The sequence below is a fragment of the Mus pahari genome, chromosome 13 (genome assembly GCF_900095145.1).
Source record: "Mus pahari chromosome 13, PAHARI_EIJ_v1.1, whole genome shotgun sequence".
NCBI classification, from domain to species: Eukaryota; Metazoa; Chordata; class Mammalia; order Rodentia; family Muridae; genus Mus; species Mus pahari.
Window position 1 is genome coordinate 66,535,862 of NC_034602.1, and position 22,933 is coordinate 66,558,794.

The 22,933-nt window shown below is 39.6% G+C and overlaps 1 protein-coding gene across 3 annotated transcripts in view; it reads right to left on the bottom strand.

Moving 5' to 3' along the window:
- Clock (clock circadian regulator) overlaps positions 1 to 22,933 on the bottom strand; it is an 82,297-nt gene that overhangs the window by 52,388 nt on the left and 6,976 nt on the right. For all 3 annotated transcript variants that reach the window (XM_029544974.1, XM_029544973.1, XM_021210666.2), the window contains exon 3: positions 2,991 to 3,075. The gene's annotated coding sequence lies outside the window, so the exon portion shown is untranslated. The remainder of the gene's footprint in view (positions 1 to 2,990; positions 3,076 to 22,933) is intronic.

The following is a 22,933-nucleotide window of genomic DNA, read 5'->3' on the forward strand; positions in this document are numbered from 1 at the left end:
TCAGCTCTTTTCAGCCACTATGAATTCTAACTCTCTGGAACTATAAACCCAATAAAACATACTCTTTTACAAATTACCCTGGTATAGTACTTTATCACAGCAAGAGAAACATAACTAAAGGTTGTTTTTTTCTTTGTAGTTTATCTAGTTTTGTACTAATTTACTACAAACTCATAACTATCTAAATACACTTTCTGTATCTTCATACACATTATACATCCTACCATTTTCCAACTGTTTTCTCCAGAACTCTCTAATCTATTCTCATGATGTCTGTGTTATTTATACCCAATAACAGTGCTGTCCTCTAGGGGTCAGAACTCACTATTACCCTGATGATTCCCTAGGTTTCTGGTTGTTTTCTCTTCCCTAGGTGCCATAGTTTCAACTCTTAATGATGGCCCACAGCCAAATCTCAGGTGTTGAAGGCTCAGTCCCCAGGCAAAGGGGCTACTGAGAAGTTGGAGAAATGTTGGAGAAATCAGGTTATCAGTACCCTAGTATCCTGTTTGCCTTTCTGCTTCTGGCTACCACAAAGTCAGTAGCTTTACCACCATAATGCTCAGGCTTAACACAAGCAATGATACCATGTGGCTGGTGACTGAAACTACAAACCAAAGTGGAACTTTCGTTCTTTTAAAAAGCTGCTTATCTCTGGTATCTTGAAGAATACCTGCAGCAAATTACCCTGTTTCAACGCCACCATCACTTTCATTTCTAGAAATCAGAGCGTGCTCTCAAGTTTAGAGGCTCTCTGACACAAGAAGTGTCTCAGACCTTCTACCTCTAGCTTAAGAAACTACACTTCTTTTGCTTTTCAAGGTGCAAAATTTTTGTTGCTATTATTTTTCTCCCATTCTTTTGTCCTTATGAAGTATTATTTGCAAACATTTCTTTTTACTTAGCTGTGACTGGTTAGTGTTGGTCGACTTTACTGAATTAAGGAACATCTAAGACAGTGGTTTTTAACCTTCCTAATGCTGTGATCCTTTAATATAGCTCCTCATGTTGTGGGGACCCCCGTCTATAAAATTATTATGTTGCTACACTGTAAGTGTAATTTTGCTACTGTTATGAATCGTTATATAAATACCTGATATGGAAGATGGTCTTAGGTGACCCTGTGAATGGTTGAGATCATCTATCTAAGAGATTAATGATGCCAGTCTCTGGAAGTACATGCAGCGCAGAGCCAGAGCCACCAGAATCCTACAGACTCTGACACACTAAACAGATTAGTCATCTGACAGACCCATATAAGAAGGTATTATTGGGAGGTGATAAAAGGTAAGACGTAGGTCAATGATGGCAAGATACAGGCGGCTGTATCTTGTTCCCTCTTCCTGTATCCTGCTCCCTCCTCTGCTTCATGTTCCTGCTGCCCTAATGTTCCATCTCACAATGAGCCCAGAAATCCAAAACCAAATAACCATGATCTACTGAACCCAGAATCCAAAATAATCAAGAAGTCTGTCTTTCAGTAGCTTGTGTCAGGCACTATCCCAGTGATGAGGTAGCAGGCACACGGCTACAGTTTGTCATCTGTCTAGATGTCCTCATTCTCTCATCATTCTTAGGTTTGCACTCCTGTAACATCTCCTGAAAGTGCCATTTGTAATCATAAGTACTGCACTGCTACATGCAGGGCCTGCTTCCCTGATTCTACAAGATCCTTGGTGGATGTGCTGTTAAGTGATCACTCTGTACGGACTTAATGATTTCTTCTCTAAGCTTCCATGACAGAACATTTCTAGCTTTCCTATTCAATTTAATGACTGTTGCTTCTCCTATATAATAAACATTAGTCTGTACTAGGGCTGAACACACTGTCTAGGTAACTGAATGCGAACTTTTAAGTACTTCTTTATGCCAAATCTTTATACCTAAATCTATTATCTTAGTCCAGATTTCCAATTCCAGAGCCTTAAATACATACATATTTTCTTTTTTTCTTTCGTTCTTCCTTTTTCTTTTTTTTCTCTTTCTCTTTTCTTTTTTCTTGTTTTTTTTTCTTTTCCCTCTCTCCCTCCCTCCCTCCCTCCCTTCCTCTCTTCCTTTTCTTTCTTTCATGACAGGTTATCACATGGCCCAGGCTGGATTCTCTATCTCCGCCTCCCAAAAAGGTATGTGCCACCATATTCTGTATCTCAATGCCTTTTTGACTTATCTATAGATTGTGTAGAGGTATATGTGCATACAGTGTATATATGTTGTGTATATGTACATGTACCTGCAGGTACATGCCTGTGTGCAAACCAGGGAGCTCTGGGGATGCACCTGTCTCCATGCCTTAGTACTGGGATTACAGATACACAATACCACAACAGCTTTTTTTCAGCTGGGAGCACAGGATCTGAACTCAGGCAGTCCTCATGTTTGTACAGCAAGCACTTTGCCCAGTGAGTCATCTCTCCAGTCACCATACTGTACAGATTTCCAAAGTCTCTAATATCTAGTACATTTCCTCAGAGCCCTGACTTCCTTCCAGCTGTCTGCTCCACTCATCTCTCTTGCAAGCTGGTCTTCATGTATGCTCTGCACTTCCTAGGGCATGCATGTTCCAGTCACATTTATATCCTGTTCTTCAAGCATCCCGGTCACTGCTGTTCCTGCTGCTACACGGCTTAGCACTTGCCATTTTACTCACAACTAAAATGACTTCCATCTCTGACTACCTGATGAAAGCCATCACACATCTCTAGTATCCATTTTAATTCCCTTGATAGTACTAATGCTTGCTTTCCTTGAAAATGCAATCTTCATGAGGCATGGATAGCTTCAGTTCTATTAATCATCACGTAATCATTAATTAAAGTAATACATAAACAGTAACTACTGAATAGCAAATATTCTGAGTTAACACAGAAGCAAAAAGTTTTAAATAACACTTTCCTCAAATAAGTATGCCAAGTAATTTCTAAGCTCTTTTACACATTTTTTCCTGGAAAAAAAAAAAATGAACAGAATGGAGCACTATGGGTCGCCTTTACCTCTTTCACTTTTTATATCTTTAGAATGGAGTCTCCAACACCCACGGACGTGAGGCTGTCTTCTGTGTGACTGACCATCAGAACTCTGTTTTAAAAAACAAATGTAAAATTTATCCAACTTATATACAATTTTATCACAAAAACATTTTAACTAATTCAGCAAAATTTAGAACTTTGTTACAAAAATGTATTAACAAAAACTAAATTCTATAAACTGATTACATAAAAAGAAAATAGTTTTAAAACTACAAACAAGGCCAGGGACCTAGGGGGAAAATCAAATACAAGTCCACATCTGCTCAGATGAGGCCCCAGAGCTGAGACAAGCAGACATAACCCCACCAAGAAGCCAAGTCCAGTCGCTCCTACTCACAGTGAAACATCAGTTCTCTCCGCTCAAGCCTGGGATATAAACCACTCTAAGGGTAGGCCTCGTCCCCAGCAGAAGGCGGCCAACATAGAATAAACTCAATGGCATTTTTGAAAGTTCTCTGTCTCATAAAGTTTTGATAAGATTTTCTTTTAATCTTATAGGTCTTTAGCATATATATTATTGCTTCTAGTTTGGCGTTTTTAGAGGATTCTTGTGTGTACAAATATTGTGTCTCTGTGTCTTCATACGTGTCTTGTGCTTTTTCTTTGGTAATTTTTCTTCTGTTTCTTTTGTTCTATTCTGTTTGTTTTTGTTTTATCTTATTTATCATTAATCTTTAGATGTCTGTTTGCAAAAAGGGTGTAGATTCTAATGGGAAGGAAGGTGTGTGTGTTGGGGGGCAGTGGGGTATCTTGGAGAAGTTGAGGGACAGGAAATCATATTATATGTAAAAAATCTAATAAAACTTAATAAAAGAAAGGAAAAAAAGAACAAAAAATAAGATAAATCACTTTTAATTCTCTACAGAAATTGAACCACAAGTGTTTTTAAAAATTACAAAAGTATCCTAATGAACAACAAACACTATAAATAAATGTAAGGGCGACATCAGGAACATAAAGTGGGAAGCTTACAGAGAATGCTACATTTTATGTAGTACCCATGGCAACAACAAGTAGTTCTACCTATACACAAAAAGGAGAAAGATGGTGAGAGCACAGGAATTACAATAGGAAGTTATAAATGCAGAGAAAACCAGCGAGGAACAGAAGGTAAGCGCCAGTGAGCTGGAGAACAAGAAAGGATGCTAATGTTAAGAATTATGTTCTCAAGTGAAAGGGAGAAGTTGAACGAGCTCAGAATGAGATGCAACCACACAGTACCAGTAAGACTCACTGTGGATTTAAAGGTACTCATAGGCTACAACTCAAAGGACTGAGACCTTCCACACAGGTCAGGAAGCAAACAAAACCAGGCATATGTGCTCATACCTATACTACACAAAACAGAGTTTAATAAAAACCTATCATGAGATAAGGATATGTATGTATCCTTATCTTATGTATGTATGTGTGTATATGTACATACATATACACATGGATCATGTCACTCAAAAGCTACAGCAAATACAGATGTGTACTCCCACCAATGAGCATCTAAATCTAAACAGCAGAGTGGAGGGAGACAAAACAACAGACGGAGCTGGGCGTGGTGGCGCACGCCTTTAATCCCAGCACTCGAGGCAGAGGCAGGCGGATTTCTGAGTTCAAGGTCAGTCTGGTCTACAAAGTGAGTTCCAGGACAGCCAAGGCTACACAGAGAAACCCTGTCTCAATCCCCCCCCCCAAAAAAAAAGACAGATCATCCTGCTGAAAATAAAAGGAGACTTACATTATAGACCAAACATACATGAAAGAATAGTTCATGCAAAAACCACAGAATGTACACTATTCTCAAACGTCCCTCCGATAGACAGCAGGTAACCCTCCGATAGACAGCAGGGTAACCCTCCGATAGACAGCAGGGTAACCCTCCGATAGACAGCAGGGTAAACCTCCGATAGACAGCAGGGTAACCCTCCGATAGACAGCAGATAACCCTCCGATAGACAGCAGGGTAACCCTCCAATAAACAGCCTATCAAGACTTAGACATGAAGAGAATCTGAACACATAAATAAATGAACATATACATATCTGAGCATACAAATACACTAATCTAATCATCAAAAACTATTCACTAAGAGAATCAAAGACCCAAACTGGCTTTACTGACTCTATCAAACCCTGAAGAGTTGACATCTTTTCTCTTCAAACGCTCCTGAAGAACCTAAGTGAGTTTATGCAGTGAGTCTAGACTGCAAGCCAGAGCCTCTGTCTTTAATAAGCATTCTCTTTATTGTGCTCACTGAGTATGCCTCCTTTACAGATCTTCTTCACTTCAGAGGGAGACAGAAAAACCAAGGAGAGTCCACTATGGCTGCACTGTGATCTTCACAGGGCACAGCCTCACCCAGGCAGGAAGCCTGGAGGATGCACCTGGGAAGGAGGGAGGGGAGGGAGGGGAGGGAGGGGGGAGGGAACCCACCTGGCTGACTGGGGTACCAGCCCCACTGTGACTCCCTGGGCTGCCCCCCCCACCCCACCCCCGGGCTGTAACAAAGGATGAACAAAGGCAGCTGAGCTGAGTGCTTTCTCCCCATCTACTTCCTGACAGACTGCATGCAGTGTCACCAGCCACCTCAAGTTCTGTGGGCTGGTAGACTTTCTCCTCAGCACCCCAGTTCCTGAGCTCCAGCCCCAGCCAGGAGTTTGCTCTTCATAAAGGAAAGCTGTGGTTCAGTTGGTAGAGTGCTTGCCTATCCAGCACGAAACCCTGGTTTAGTGACACACCAAATAATCCAGGCACGATAATGCATGTTTGTAAAACTAGCATTCAGGAAGGAAGGCAGGAGGATTACAAGTTTAAAGTCATCTTCCCTCAGCTACTAGTAAGTTCAAGAATAGCCTGGGCTACACACCAGACTCTGACTTTTAAAGGTGTTGGGGGATCCTTGAGACACATAAATAGTCTGAAATGTACATATCTTTTGACCCAATAGTTTCATTTTGGGAAATAAGCAATCAGAGAAGCATCCGAAGTTTTATACTCATTGCAATATTACTTAACACAAAGCTAGATAAATATTATATATCCAATTGTACTTATAGTGGCATCAAAACCTAAAAAACAAAGTTACAGCATATGATGGCTTCTGAAATATTTAATAATGGTGTTCACATTCTCTTCAGTACATTCTAAAATTTTCTCCAAAATGCAAAAACATGCATTCATTCTTCTTATAATTATAAAACTGAAGTGTTCTTTTTATCCTATTATAAATTAGGTGTCTAATACTACATCTCTACCTACATGTAAAAAAGAAGATAAAATATATACTATTTATTCCAGAAAAAAACAAAAAGTTACTTTCTTATGTATTATTCATATTGTTTACAGGGGAGTAACTCTTTTAACTTGATTTAATTAATACTAATTACTGAAGAACAACTGAAAAAACTTAAGTTAAAGACTAAAACTACAAACTTGCTAAAATAATTTACAGAATAAAACTGTATTTTTCTAACCCAACAGACTACAGATTCATGACCTACTTTAGAATTCAGTTTGTTAAATTTGGTACCATAAACCTTTTATTTGCTGATACAAACATTAATCAAAAGTAGTGCTAAAGTTTAACTGGTATGATAGGAACCTTGATACTCTTTAAAACCACACCCCAAGCCTTGTAATGGTGCCCCAGAAACTTCCGGCTCCAAGACACTACAGCTCTAACTTACCAAATGTTAGAGAATGAATAATTTCTAAACATTATTAAACAAAACTAAAAAAAGAACAAAAAAAAAAACCAATAGTATCAAGTTCTCTTAATAAAAGACCATTTCGACAATTCAACTGATATATTTCTACAAATATTATATAAGCTGTTTGTATAGTATCCAAATAAATATGAGAACCTGTTTTCTATAAAACTATCTAAAAAACTATATTTTTAACTATGTTAAAAATATGACATAATTTCTAAATGCACATTAAAAATGATGCAATGTGATTTCAAAGTATGAAACATATCCAAACATAACTAAAACCACAGATTTTGTTTTTGTTTTTTAAAGTCCATTAACTTAAAAAGCCAAATGTGTGTGAATCTCTTAGAGAGGTCTCAAAAAATTTGAGAGGAAAAAAAAAAAACTGTAGCAGCTTAAAAGTATAGCTTTTCATTAGTGGCACAAATCTTTAGGGGATCTATTAGGAAATCTGATTTTGTAACAATACTTCCAAAACCTAAGGCTTAGAACTTGCTCATGAGACACAGACAAGTGTAAGTGTGTGTGTGTGTGTGTGTGTGTGTGTAAACATGCAATATATACATATATACATTTACTCAATGTACATTGCATATTTGCATGAAAATGACCTTAAGTAATTCTGCATAAGAAAAGAAAACACAGATACACAACTCCATGTTGCAAGTGAAAATTAAAGAAGCACACACCACACCACACAGCATTTTCACAGGGTTGCTAAAACAAACTAACACACACTCAATAACTTAATAATGAATATTAATATATTTTTTTATCCATCCCATCAATGAGACTATAATTAAAATGTCACCCAAAATAAATAATCTCCTTTTCAAGGCTTGAATAGTTCTGGGGTTTTTGTAGTATAATTACTTCATTAAAAGGACAACTGTGATAGAAACAAATTCAGAGAGCCACATCCAAACACTAGACAGTTTTGGAAATCCTGTAGAAGAGGAGAAAGGATTGTAGAAGACAGTGAGGGATGGAGGGGCTCAGAGAGACTGCACCACCAACCAGGAAGCCTGCCTGAGACTGACCTAGGCCCTCTACACATTACAGCTGTGTAGCCTGGTCTTCCTGTGGGACCCCTCACCCTGAGAGCAGGAGCTGTCCCTGACTTCTGATACCTACTTTTGAGACCCTTTCCCCACTGGGTTGCCTCATCTAGCTTTAATAGGATAGAATGTGCCTCGTCTTACAGCAACAACTGGATATGCCATGGCTGGTTGATGTCCATGGGAGGCTTGCCCTTTTCTGAAGAGGAGTAGAAGATTTGGGGGAAGGGGAATATGGGAGGGGGAAGGGACTGGGAAGAGAAGAGGGAGGGGAAACTTCAGTAGGGATATAAAATTAATTACTTTCTTTAAAGGACAGTTGTTTTGAATTATTAAACCTGTTAGCTGCCAAGTCACTTCTGTACAACCAAGTACAGCAGCAAGTTTACAGCCATCTGCTTAACACCAACACTCTGACCACACACTGCTTAAACACAGGCCATAAACACATTCTCTTTTTACTAAGATAACCACTACACTTATTTGTACTTAAGACAAAATTAACACTCATTAAGATATAAGACTTAGGGCTGGAGAGATGATTTAGCAGTTAGGAGCACTGACTGCTTTTCCAGAGGTCCTGAGTTCAATGACATGGTGGCTCACAACCCTCTGTAATAGGATCTGATGCCCTCTTCTGGTGTGTCTGAAGACAGCAAAAGTGTACTCATAAACATTAAATAAAATCTGACTTACATATACTACACACACACACACACACACACACACACACACACACATATATATATATGTTTTATATATATATGATTACTTTTCATATTATACTTTTAATATCCACGTTATTATGCTTTTTATATCCGTGTGTGTGTGTGTGTGTGTGTGTGTGTGTGTGTAATTACTTTATCTTAGTCTTAAGTGACTCAATATGAAACAATAACAAGTCAAGGCTACCTCTGAATCTGTAGTGTGACAGGCAGATGAGGATCAAGCTATAAACACCGATCTTTACAGCCACTAAGAAGCAACTGTGTGAGAACCATGCAGATGTTCAGAGTGCACAGTACTCCATAAGCAGAAAGCTGTGACAGACTACAGATCTCAACATGAATCTTCGTTATAAAGCTGACCTTGATGTACACAACACAGTCTGGAGATGTCTACTTATTATCTTCACACTTACTCTTCCTGTCATCTCTACTATGCTGAACCCATATAGTGAATTTATACTACACATGTTACATTTTTCAATTCTGAAATTCCATTTGATTCATATTCTAATTTTCATACGATTTTCAAATACTAGGAGCAAACCCTACCCCCTCACCCCCATTTTCCACTCATATCAAGTGTTTAGCTTTAACTCAAGGCTTGTTTAAGGTCCTTCTCATCACTATTTTGTGGCACAATTTCCTTTTTCTTTGTATGTCAAGAAAATTTGCACTGTATTCTAGACACTCCAAACATTGCCCCGGGACTTGAGGCTCTAGTAAGGCCCCCTGGGACTATGACTTTAGGTTTGGACCACAGACCCCCAGTTAGCCTTCTCGGGGGGGTGGTCCCCATGCAAGTTCCACTGTTTAAAGTTCCTGCTTCGCTGTCTGGGGGTCGCCCATCTATGTGCATAGCTTGAGCTGTGGTTTATCTTATAGGTCATTCTCTGCTTCCTTATATATAAACATGAAAATTTTAAAGATTTTTAATTAAAGGAAGGCTACAAAGAAAAGTAGCAGACTATACCCCAAATATGTTTATAATCACTTGGTCTGAGTTCACAAGGACACTGAAATCCCACCATATTACAAGTAAAAAAAAAAAAACCGGGGCCCTAAAAACAAAAAAAAAAAAAAAAAAAAAAAAAAAAAAAAAAAAAAAAAAAAAAAAAGCATGCCTCTGAGCTCAGAGAGAAGACTGAAGATACCGACTGAAGTCCATAAAGTTGTTAAGACTGACCAGAGTGACTGCGGAAGCTCCCAAAGGCATGTATCTTGTAATTTGACAAGATCAGCTTCTGGGTTTTACCCCAAATGAAAAGTAAGTACATGAACAAGAGCAGCTGCGAACCAGGCCCAAGTATAACAGCAACTCCATTATTACTATTTAAAAAGACTGAACAAAGTAGGGTGCTCCAATCTGCCAGAAATTGGGAATGTAGCAATGAATGCCATAGCTCATCAGTATCTAGCTTTCAGTGTAGGGGAACTTCAAATGGATTAAAAAGCTAAAGGCCCATCACAGTGCAGAGAAACCAAGATAGCAATACAAATGAAGCAAGACAAAGTACCCTACACAACAGGCATTCAATGTACACACAGGTGTGCCCTCAAACCTAGGGAAAAACGGAAATGTGTTAAAGACAGAAACTATGGCTTTGTCCAGAGAGGAACAGCACATTCCAAAGCCAGGCATCAACGAGAAGTGAGCGTCTGCACTGCTGTACACAATTAGAGAAGTACAGGGTGAGTTTCAGAGTCTGTGTGTGCATGCCTGTTTGGGAGTGGGAGGTGAGGTAGGCAAGAAAAGAAAGTCAAAAGGGAAAATAAGAAAATAAAGGAGAATGTGAAACAAATTGCCCTCGGTTACACAGGACTAAAAGTCTGACTCCTGTAGCTCTCAACCCTTGACTACAGTGTATTAGCTATGCACTGGGAAGGAGGCTCTGAGCAAAGCCCTAGAGAGAAACTTCAGGGAGAGTCAACACAGGCAGGCTAGAGGACTGCCCTGGATGAAGAGCTAGCCTTGGGGCAAATGGGAAAACTGAACAACTCAGCCTCGGGGTTCATCGTGGGTAAAAACTGGGGGTTGGGGAGCTCAACATTTCCAACTTCTAACTTGTAGTTACCAAGGACTTTACCATGTTCAAAGCAGTGTTTTGAGCACTTTAAATATTAATTCAATCTTCCCAGCATCCCTGTATGGTGTCTATTAAGTACTATTCTAGTGACTATATATACACCCAAGTAATAATTTTTTAAAGACTACAAAGAAAGAAATAAAAAATCTATTATTAAAAATCTCTCAAAAACCAAATAGTTATAATTAGTAAAATATGAACAAGACTTCTATATTAAAAGTTTATCATTTTCCAAATTTATTCTTATATTGCATGAATGTAATATGTGTACCATGTGTGCAGTGCCTATGGCTGCCAGAAGAGGGTGCCAGATCCCCTGGGATTAAAGTCACAGATTCACCATGTGGGTGTTGAGACCCTGGCCTGGGTCCTCTGAGAGTTGAGCAAGTGCTAGTAACCACTGAGTCATCTTTCCAGCCCCATGTTTTCAAGTTTTTATAAAACTATGTAAAAGAAAAAAAAAGCTGAGTAGTATGCAAATTTAATACAATCCAATCAAAATGCCAATTAAGATGTATTTTTAGATATACACAGGATTGGGCAGCTAAACTCAATTTTGAAGAAGAGTGTGTCAGAAGTCACTCCAACTTGATTCCAGGATTATGTTACTGTAGTGAATCAAGACTGTGTGGGATTGGCAGAGGAAAAGATAGAGTAAGCAAGCAGATTAAGCCTGACACAAAAGCAGACAACAGTACTGAAAACAAATAAGCAGCCTACTGGAGAAGGATAACCTTTCAACAATGGTACTACAGAAAATGGGGCACAAAGCCACAGGCAAATAGAAGAAACCTCAGGGACCCTTACCTGATCTTCAACCTTTATACAGGGAACTCAAAATACATCTACATCGGGGGTGGGGGTAGGGGTGGGCCTGGGGAGGGAGGGGAATCACCCCTGGAGCTGGATGCAGGGCTGCTAAGCCACTCAAAGCAAGTGTGGGGCATTAAACCCAGTCCTCTTGAAGAGCAGGGAGTGTTCCCAGCCACTGAACCATCTCTCCAGCCTCCAGATAGATCATGCATTTAAATGCAGACCACTGATCTATAAAAGGGAAAATCATAGGGACCTACAACTTGGTGTAATTCTTCAGCATGACTTCAAATACAAATACACAATCCACAAAAACCGAAAGTTTTCATTCCACAAAAGACTCTTAAAAGTCAAACAAACAAACAAACAAACAAAATAATGATATAACAAAATAATAATAAAAATAACAACAAACCAAGTAACCCATCTGGAGCAGAACTAAACAGAACTCTCAACAGGAACCTCTAATGGCTGAGAAGCACTTAGAGAAATGTTCATCAGTGTCCTGAGACACCATGACAATACAAATCAAAAAGATTCTGATTCCACCTTAGCAAACATCAGAATGTCTAAGATCAAAACACTCAAGTGACAGCACATGTTGGTGAGGATGTGGAGCAAGGGGAACACTCCTCCATTGCTGGTGGGTGTGCAAACTTGTACAACCGTTTTGGAAATCAATGCGGTGGTTTCTCAGAAAACTGGGACACTTGCTCAACTATGTTCATAGCAGTTTTATTTGTAATAGTCAGAAACCTGAAACAACCCAGATGTCCCTCAACAGAAGAATGGATTAAAAAGATATGATGCATTTACACAATGGAATACTACTCAGCTATTAAAAACAAAGACATCATGAAATTTGCAGGCAAATGAATGGAATTTGAAAATATTCTGAGTGAGGTAACCCAAACTCAGAAAGACACCCATGGTGTGTACTCACTTATAAGTGGATGTTAGCCACAAAGAACAGGATAACCATGCTATACTCCACGGATCCAAAGAAGCTAAGTAACAAGGGCGGATGCCTGAATCTCACTCAGAAGGGAAAATAAAATAGTCACTGGAGGCAGGTGGAGGTAAGTAAATGGGTGGAGAAAGGAAGATTGGAGGGGGAGTGAGGGTAGGGAACGGGTGTGGGAAAAGCAGAAGTGGGGGTGGGGAAGGTAGGGCTGGGAGAGAGGACAGAAATCAGTGTGGGGAGGGGTATCTCTGGAATATGCAGGAGACCTGGGACATGGGAGACTCCAAGGAGTCTATGGGGATGACGCTGGCTGAGACTCCTAGCAGCTGGGGATATGGAAACCAAAGTGTAGCCAGGTAGGAAATCCAGTGGAAGGAATGGAACACCAACCCTCCCAGAAAACCTTTGACCCAAAATCCATCCTGCTTACAAAATGTGCAGGGATAAAGATGAAACCGAGATTGAGGGAATGGCCAACCACTGACTGGCCCAACTTGAGACCCATCCCATGGGAGAGCGCCAACCCCGACACTATTAATGACACTCTGCTACATCTGCAGACAGGAGCCTAGCACAGCTGTCTTCTGAGAGGCTCTACCCAGCAGCTGATGGAACAGATGCAGAGACCCACAGCCAAGCATTAGGCAGAGCTCAGCAATTCTGTAGAAGAGTTGGGAGAGGGAAGGACTGAGGGAGGCAGAAGGGTCAAGGACACCACAACAGCTAGAATCAACTAACCTGGGACTGTGGGTGCTCACAGAGACGACAGCACCAAACAAATAGCATACATGAGCTGGACCAGGACCCCAAATGTATAGCTTGGTCTTCATGCCGGTCCCTGGCAATTGGAGCAGGGGCTGACTATAACTCTGCTGCCTGCCAGTGGAGCCCCTTCCCCTAGGTGGACTGTTTTGTCTGGTCTCCATGGGAGAGCATGCACTTAGTCTTGATGCAGTCTGATGTGCCAGGGTAGGCTGGTACCCATGGGGTGCTCCCTCTTCTTTGAGGAGAGAGAGGAGAGGGTACTGAGGGAAGGGTTTGTGAGGGTGGGGCTTGGAGACAAGGAGGGAAAGGGAGTTGCAATAAGAATACAAAGTTACTTAAAAATAAAAAAAGAGTATGAAGGAAAAGCTACAGACTAGGAAATGAAACAAAACTGGTGGTGGGGGCAACATAAGTCATCTGGTAAGAGTAACACTTATCTCCTCATTCAGGAAACGGTCACTTCCTAAATACAGTCACAGGTTTGAAACCTATGTGAGTACCTAGGTCATACCTTCAAACGTAATTCCTGATATAGACTGTGCTCAAGGAACTCTGGAAGCTGTTTCAGCTTTAAAAGAGGAAATGTGAGGCACAGATACCATGCTGATAACAACAAGAAAGGGTACAGTAACAAGATATAAAGTGGAAAGTTCTCGTTGTGTCATGTGATGCAGAAGAGCCGGGAGAGGACATGTGATGTTTGGCAACAGTATAAACAGAACTCTACAGACAGTGCCAGAGCATCTGCACTGGTGGCCATGCAATGCCTCGCTGGCCCCACTTCTTCCCTGACCTTTACTTCACTGAGAGGCAAGGCAGGTAGAAGAGAACTTTACCTGGTGTTCCTGGTGCTGATTCGTGCGGACTCAGCAGAGACCTGGCTGTTTCTACTGGATCTAGCCCCTGGGGCTGATTCGTGTTTGGTGAACTGGTCTTTTGATATACTGAAAATGGAGACTGGAATCAGCCCAAAGAACTACTTCTAAATAGGTTCACACCCCCTTGTCCTATTTACCATCTTTTCTCCCCTGCCTTTGGACAGTGGGCTAGGAAGGGGCGGGGGTGTTGAAGCATTGGGAACCCTTATTAAAGTAGGTTTTGAAAACTTGAAGCCTACAGGATATAACAGTAAAAGGAAAGGGAGACAGAAAAGGAGTCAAAAGCAAAGGGGTGACAGCACGTCACTGAGCTGCGGCGGGCTGGTCTGAGAGCTCTGTAAACTAGGGTTATGCCCTGACTGCATGGTTACACAAATCTGCACCATGACAGAGATAGCCATGAGAAAACAAATGCTGTTTAGGATAAACATGGGAAAGAGAAAGGGATAGAGTTTCTCAGACAGTGTCAAACAAGGGACAAAAAAATACCAACATTTTTCTTTATAGGGTATTAAGAATTCTGAATATTTCTTGAGTTCTTCCTCTATGAGATCTTAAAAGTTAAGAGTGCTGGAGCCAGACCGGTGTACATTTATAACCCAGTCCCTGGGAGGCTAAGCCAGGAGGATAACAACTCCAACCCCAGACAAAATAACAAAGAAAAGGGAAGGTTGGCTGTGCTCACTTTGCTTCAGATTTCTGAGTTATACCAGTACTATGGTCTAATGTGTCCCCACAAAATTCTTCTGTGGTAGCTTAATCCCCACTGTGACAGACGGTACTACAGCGGAGGCCTCCGGGAGGCGAGTGGTGCGTGGGGTTAGTATCCTTAGAAAAACTGTGCAAGGAGCTTGGCTCTTCCTCTCCCTCAGGGGAAAAGCAGTTTGGAGGATGCCATCTTTGAAGCAGAAAACAAGTCAACAGACACTGAATCTACCAACACACTTGAACATGCCAGCCATCTATAAATTACAAAAATTAAGATATCTTATACTGTGGCAGAGAGATTAAGGTAAAGAACTGGGCTGGGGAGATCCTAGTGCTCACCACACAAGTATGAGGACCTGCACTTCAATCCCCAGAACCCACATAAAGATGGGTGCAATAGCATATCTGGATTATGAATCGCAGTGCTCCTATGGTGAAATGGTAGATGAGACAAGAAAATCTCTAGAAGTTCAAGGGTCAGCTGGTCTAGAAGCAAACAAAAAAACCTGTCCAAAACAAGATGTTTCGGCAAAGACCAGCACCCACAGTTACTGTCTGTGCCTCAGCTCATGCTTACCTACACACACACACACACCACAGCACATGCATACCTACACACACACACACACACCACAGCACAGCACATGCATACCTACACACAGACATCACACATCAGAACCAGTTCCAGTGCCCTTGAAAGACACTGCATTATCCCTGGTCATTAAGTTTTTGTTCAGCTCAACATTTTTCGAAACATTCTTAACATTTGTTTCTTTGTCTTCTTCTCCTATTTCTTATTTAAGTCTTACAAATCATTTTGTACCTAGGCCAGTCTTGAGAGAAGACTTGCCAGTCTCTCAGGCTGTGCAAAGCTCCTGATTATAGCTATTAGGCAGAGGGCTATGAGAAGCAAATGGGGACAGATCTTGAAAACAGACGTCACTGAGCAACTCCCCTTCATTACTGGGGACCACAGCAGTCTTTAGACAATAGTCTAAGTGTGTGGTGGATGATGCTCTCTCTGCCAAAGCAAAGGAAATGCTTCTCTAGGTTGAACAAAGGCTTCAGAGGGTTTCAAACTCCTAGGTCATCCTTTGCTCGTCAGGCCATGACAGACACTGAGGGACTCACACCGAGTCTCCTCTCCAACTCTGTTACAATAATAAACAGTCAGGACAACCTTTCTAGAACAAGCTTTATGAAGCCAACTGGACCAATGTCTTCTGTAAAACCATTACAAAGCCCTCTGACTTCAATGAGTGTATCTTAAACTAGCAACTGGCTAACTTAAGTCTGACTTTTTATTAAAGTCACAAAGTTATCAAAAGCAACCAACATAAATTTTAAATAAAAAGTGTGTATGTGTATATATGTCTGTATGTACATTTTTTTTCTTACAAAGCTTTTATAAGTTTAATGAAACAAAAGGAAATGATCCACACTATTAGGAGAAGGACCTGGGAGAGGGCGGGGAGGAGCTGAGGGTGGAAATGAGGGCTAATTGGGGGTTTCTGTGGTCAGCTTTTAGAGTCAACTTATTGGCAAAGCCTGAATGCTTTCATTCTTTTTTTTTAAGATTTATTTATTTATTTTATGTATATGAGTACACTGTAGTTGTCTTCAGACACACCAGAAGAGGGCCATCAGATCACATTGCAGATGGTTGTGAGTCACCGTGTAGTAGCTGGAAATTGAACTCAGGACCTTTTGAAGAACAGTCAGTGCTCTTAACCAACAAGTCATCTCTCCGGCCCAAAAGCTTGCATTCTTAAAAAATAAAATAAAAATAAACCAGATGTAAGTGGTCAAAAGGTAGAAAATCAAGGTGGAGAAGGAAAAGGGATAAAATGAAGAAATGCAAACAAGTTCCCATTATCCTCCTCTTGCAAAACAGAAGACTTAAAATGCAATGTCTAGGTAATGTGAGTATTCCATTATTACAGCACAGGTACCATTCAAAGAACTAAGTAGACTGTTACATGGCAGCTGATGTCAACAACAGCAGAGAATGACAGTATAATGGAGTACTACTCAGCAATTAAAAACAATGAATTTATGAAATTCTTAGGCAAATGGATGGATCTGGAGGGTATCAGCCTGANTGAGGTAACCCAATCACAAAAGAACACACATGATATGCACTTACTGATAAGTGGATATTAGCCCAGAAACTTAGAATATCCAAGATACAATTTGNAAAACACATGAAACTCAAGAAGAAGAAAGACTAAAGTGTGGATACTTCACTCCTTCTTAGAATGGGGAACAAAATACCCATGGAAGGAGTTACAGAGACAAAGTTTGGAGCTGAGACAGAAGGAAAGACCATCCAGAGACTGCCCCACCCAGGGATCCAACCCATATACAACTACCAAACCCAGACACTATTGCATATGCCAGCAAGATTTTGCTGACAGGAACCTGACATAGCTCTCTCTTGTGAGGCTATGCCAATGCCTGGCAAATACAGAAGTGGATACTCACAGTCATCTATTGGATGGAACACAGGGCCCCTAATGAAGGAGCTAGAGAAAGTACCCAAGGAGCTAAAGGGGTCTGCAACCCTATAGGAGAAACAACAATATGAACTAACAAGTACCTCCAGAACTATGTCTCTAGTTGCATATGTAGCAGAGGATGGCCTAGTCAGCCATCAATGGGAGGAGAGGCCCTTGGTATTGCAAAGATCATATGCCCCAATACAGGAGAATGCCAGGGCCAGGAAGCAGGAGTGGGTGGGCTGGGGAGCAGGGCGTCGGGGAGGGTATAGGGGGCTTTGGGGATAGCATTTCAAATATAAATGAAGAAAATATCTAATAAAAATGCCTTTGAAAAGATTAATAAAATGAATAAACTTGATAACAAATTTTAAAAAAAGGAAATGAAGTCTCACTTTCTTAGTAGGAGGTAAACAGACACAGACATAACTCAAAATTATTATATCAAGAAATACAAGTAGATTACACCAAAGAAGACCCAGTGCTAGATGGATCAGTTTACTTCTAAGAATTATCCACCAGTCCTCCTCAAATTTTCAAAGCCCTGAAGAAAGGACACTTTAAGATGATTTAAAAAAAAAGAAAAAGTCATTCTAGAAAATCAGAATTACCCTATTAGAACCAGACAAAGACTTAAGAAAACCATAGGCCAATAAATGTATTAATATTAATAAAAATTAACATGGATAATTATACACACACACAAATTATTACTGAATATATTCTATGGCCAGGAACTATTTTAGGAATTGAGTCTATGAGTATATAAAGCCAAGCCCTTTATGACTGACACAATACTTCAATTTATTTTTGTAACTAGAGAAAGCACTCTAGTAACATCTTTAGGGAAGACTCTCAGGCTTTTAACAAAAGGTAATGAGTAGAGAGAACCTAAAGGCAAGACAGATGAGCTGCTTTAATGCACAAGGAGAAGAATGGTAATAGTCAGAATGAAGCAAGCCCTTATACCAGGTATTCCAATTATGCCTCACTGACTCATCAAATATTAAACCACAATCATTAAAGTGACTGTTTCAGTGCTGGTAATCATAGTATACATTTAACTTGGACTAAATGTCAAACAATTACTATTAGACTTTTAAACCATGTACTAATCCTTAGAGACACAAGCAAGCAACAAAGCATCAAGTGTTTATTGAAAAAGAAGTTTGTAATGTGTCCTAAGTTCATTTAACAAGCACTGTATTTCTGTACTTTCAGTAAGCACTCTGTGCTTGAATTAAGATTAATCACAAAGAGTTTAGACTAACTTTACTTTTCAAGGCAGTACATTCTCGAATTCCAAATAGGAGATCAAAGCAAGAGTTGACAAAAATAAAGCTGAAAACATGTATTAGTACAGCCATTATAGAAAACAGTATAGATAGTCCTCAAAACATTAACAATAATCCATCAATTACACAACTGTATATAAAAGAACTACAGGTAAGTTGAAGAGAAACCTATGTTTCTATACTTGCTATATATATATTCCATATTAACCAATAAGTGGAAATAATTATGTCCACCAACAAGACAGATTTTTAAAGGGATATGCATATATGATAGACTACATCTCAGCCATAACAAAAGAAGCCCTTTCATCTGTTATAATAGAGGTGGCACTGGATTTAGCCAAGCACACTACATAGAATCTAAAAGAGTTGATCTCATACTTCAGACTACAAGAGTGTTACCCAAAGCTTGGGGTGGGTTAAGGAAACAGAGAAGAGAAAAAGGCTCATTTATGAAGTACCAACCACTGTTCAGACAGGGAGAAGCATCGGGGTACACAATATGCATCACTGCAGACAGCAAGTATGTACTACTAATTCTAAAAGCTACAAAAAGGACCCCAAGTCTCCACATAAAGAAACCAAGACTGAAGACTACATATATATAATCTGATTTAAGTACTATGTAACGTACACACGTATTAGACACTACATGGTATCCATTAGTATGTACAACTTTAAGGTTTGTATATCAGTTAAAAATGAATGTATTAAAACTTATGTATATTGACTCTCGGCTATAAAAGTAAGCACTCAGCCGACTTGGTCTTTAGTTGACTTTCTTCCTCCCTATTCTAAAGGCAACCAGTTACAGGCGATCAATCTCACTAAACATTTGAGTGGGGCTAATGAGAGAAAAGCACGGAGTATCAAAGTTTACTTTAAATTTACACACGCATGACTAACAGCTACGACACTAACAGGGACAGCTGCATATATTACTACTTTTGTAATACACTGAAGTTTTATCATCTAGTATGATAGTCAATTTTTTGTATTTTCCCACAAATGTTCTGAAAATAAGCACAACAATCTCTTTTCAAAGCACAGTTAAGATTTCCACCCAATTCTGACCAGAATGGGTCTATTTAGCTACTACATGCAGCTCTGTGCTTGTTCATTTGATACAGTAGAACCCGATACAAGTCCATGAAAATCCTTCACTAAGGTTCCTAAGAACTCTGCTTTGCCTCTTGAGTATTAATGCTTTATTATTTTTTGGAGAAATGCTATTTGCTAACTATATATTTAAACAATCATCAAGTACAATCATGATAACAGAACTGAGTAATTATATGGGAAGTTTTTAATATCACTTTTCTACATAGTTTATATAAAAATCAACTTGATTCAGAGAGACTTAAATACAAAAACAAAACTCTTAAAACTTCTGTGACAAATACGAGATAAAATAGTTCTTAGCAAAGACACCAAAAACATGAAGCATTAAAGAAAAAAAAATCGCCCAGCATGGGGTAGGGTTAGTGTGTGCTTTTAATTTTAATCCCAGCACTCAGAAAGCAGAGGGAAGCAGGTCTCAGTAAGTTTGAGACCAGCCTGGTCTACTTAGCAAGTTCCAGACCAATGAGGGCTACAGACCCTGTCTCAAACAAACAAACACCCTATAACAGTAAAAAAGAAAAGAAAGTAAAATGAATTAATGTATAAATATCATCATAGTTGAAACTTTCTTCAAAACCACTGATAAATATAAAAAGGCAAGCAAGTCACAGGTTGGGAGATAATTTCTACAATTCTATTGTCTAGTACCTGATAAAAACCTTCCAATAGAATACATATGAGTCAGAGTGTATCGTTCAACCTCAATAATAAGCAAATAACACAATTTTTCTTAAATGGATAAAAATTTGGGCATATACTCCACAAAAGTAAACACACCAATGATATTCAGTTGAAAATACATTTCATGTAATTAATTATAGAAAGGCAAATAAAAGCCAGAACAAGATACCTAATCACACATATACATTAAAATGGCTAAAATGCAACTACACTGACATGACCTGAGTGTAGGCAACCAAAATCAGGAGCAAAGGAAACTGTCAAAGATGGGTGTAAGGAATTTGTAAAGGTACACACCCACTTCAGAAAACAACTCATCAGTCGCCTATAAAGTCAAACATACAATTGCTATGAAACTTGGTGATAACATTCTTAGGTATTTGCCCAAGTGAAATGAAAATGTATGTGCACAAATTTTTGGCAGTTCTTAAAATAATCCTACACTAGAAGCAACCCAATTTCTATCAACTTATAAGTGGGTAGACACACTGTGTGCACACCCCACACAACAGAACACTATCCAGCAATAAGAGAAAGCTAGTGACGGGAGAGTGCCGTGAAAGGCAGGCCTAGAAGGCCAACAGCACCCTCCCTCCACTTCTGCTTCACAGAAAAGGACAACATGCAAACAGAATATACCAGTGGTTGCCAGAGAACAAAAAACTTTCAAGGGTGAAGAGAATTCTGTGTCTTGGTTTGGACTTTTATTTGTATAAATTTATCACAACTCAGTGAATTTTAAGATGTATAAATTACACATCTAAAAGCAATTAATTTTTAAGTATCAAAACTAAAAATCTAACAACATTAATATCTAAACACTAAGTAAAATAAAATGATTTCCCCAAATCAAACATTCCGGACATTTTTTTAAATAGCAGGAATATGTTCATGTCTAAATACAAAAGAGAGCTTGCAGTAGACCACTGTTCTTTTTGAGAACTAGAAAGGGCAATGGAATTATAAAAACCATATTCATGAGACAGCATGAGGACAAGACTACAGAGGCAGGTGAGGTCTTTTAAAGGTTTCATACTGCCAGAGTTACACTTAACAAGGGCATTTTCCAATCTGGACTCAGACTAGAGGGTAAGCTCCAACCTGGATGAAGATCAGAGAAGCCAGGAGAGGGTGTTCATGCACGGCTAGAGTATTGAAACTGTCAGCCTATAGGAATTCAGAGTTCTTAGCTTCTGTTTCCTCCAGGAAATTTAAAATCGTGCAGGGCCCAGGAAGCGGTGTGATCTATCTTCTTAGGAGACCGTGGCTGAAGGACAACCACAACAATAACCTAGCAATAGCCTGTCTCTTAGCATCCCCTTAGTTTAAGATGCTTGGCTTCCATTTCCACCCGCCTACCTGAAAAGATGGGCATTCTGTTATGGTATGGATGTGATGTGCCTACCAAAACAAAAGGCTGTGCTGTTGAAGGCATGGTCCCTAGTTAGTGGATCCAACCACACAGAGGATCAGGACAGCAGAGCTCTGACGGGATCGATGGATTAATCCACTGACAGATTCCTAATCTGATGGCATTATTGGAAGTAAGAAACTTTCAAAGGTCACTAGAGAGGACTATCATCTGTTCAGTCTGTCTGTTCTATCCTTAGCTGAGTGGCCATGTTCTATCATGCCCTCTCCCACCAAGTTCTGTTTCACCTCAGAACCTAAACAGTGGAGCCTGTCAACCACTGACTAAGGTTGCTAAAACTCTGAAACAAAAATCAGTCCTTCCTTAAGTTGTTTCATTCAGGTATTTTGTTACAGCAATGAAAAAGCTAACATGCTCTCTGGCAGAAAATACCAGGTCTGACATTCATTTTAAAATAATAAGGCAAAAAGGCCTAGAGAGATGGCTCGATGGTTAAAAGCACTGACTTCTCTTCCAGAGGTCCTGAGTTCAATTCCTAGCAACCACATGGTGGTTCTCAATCATCTGTAATGGGATCCAATGCCCTCTTCTGGTGTGGCTAAGGACAGCTACAGTTTACTCACAAACACAAAATAAATAAAATAATAAGGCATAAATAAAATAACAAACCAATTTGACCTAACTGGTATTTACAAAGCACCTTACCCAACAACATTCTTTTCAAATACATATAAGACATTTACCAAGACCATATTTGAACCTATAAAACAAACTTCAATGAATTTAAAACAACCATCACACTGGAATTAGATTAACAGAAATATCTCTGGAAAACTCCCAAACATTTGGAAACTAACAAACTTCTCAATAATTCCAGATCACAGAGAGCCCAGAAGCTAGACACAGTTGTGTCTGTCTGAAGTCCCAGATCCTCACAAGAGTGACAATAGGATGTCCTGAGCCCAGGGATTGCAGCTAACCTGAAGAAGGGAAAACAAACAAAAGTACAACTGAACCCCACCCCACCCAAAATAGAAAAATCTGGAAGTAAACATTTAAAGCAGTCAGAACTAGTATGCTTACAATGAAAAACTAAACGACTTCAGCTTCTAGCTTGAGAAATTAGAGAAGACAAACTGTACCCAAAATAAGCAAATAAGCAGCAGATGAGAAAGGAGACTTTTAAAAATAGAAAAAGTAGTAGCCGGGTGTGGTGGCGCACGCCTTTAATCCCAGC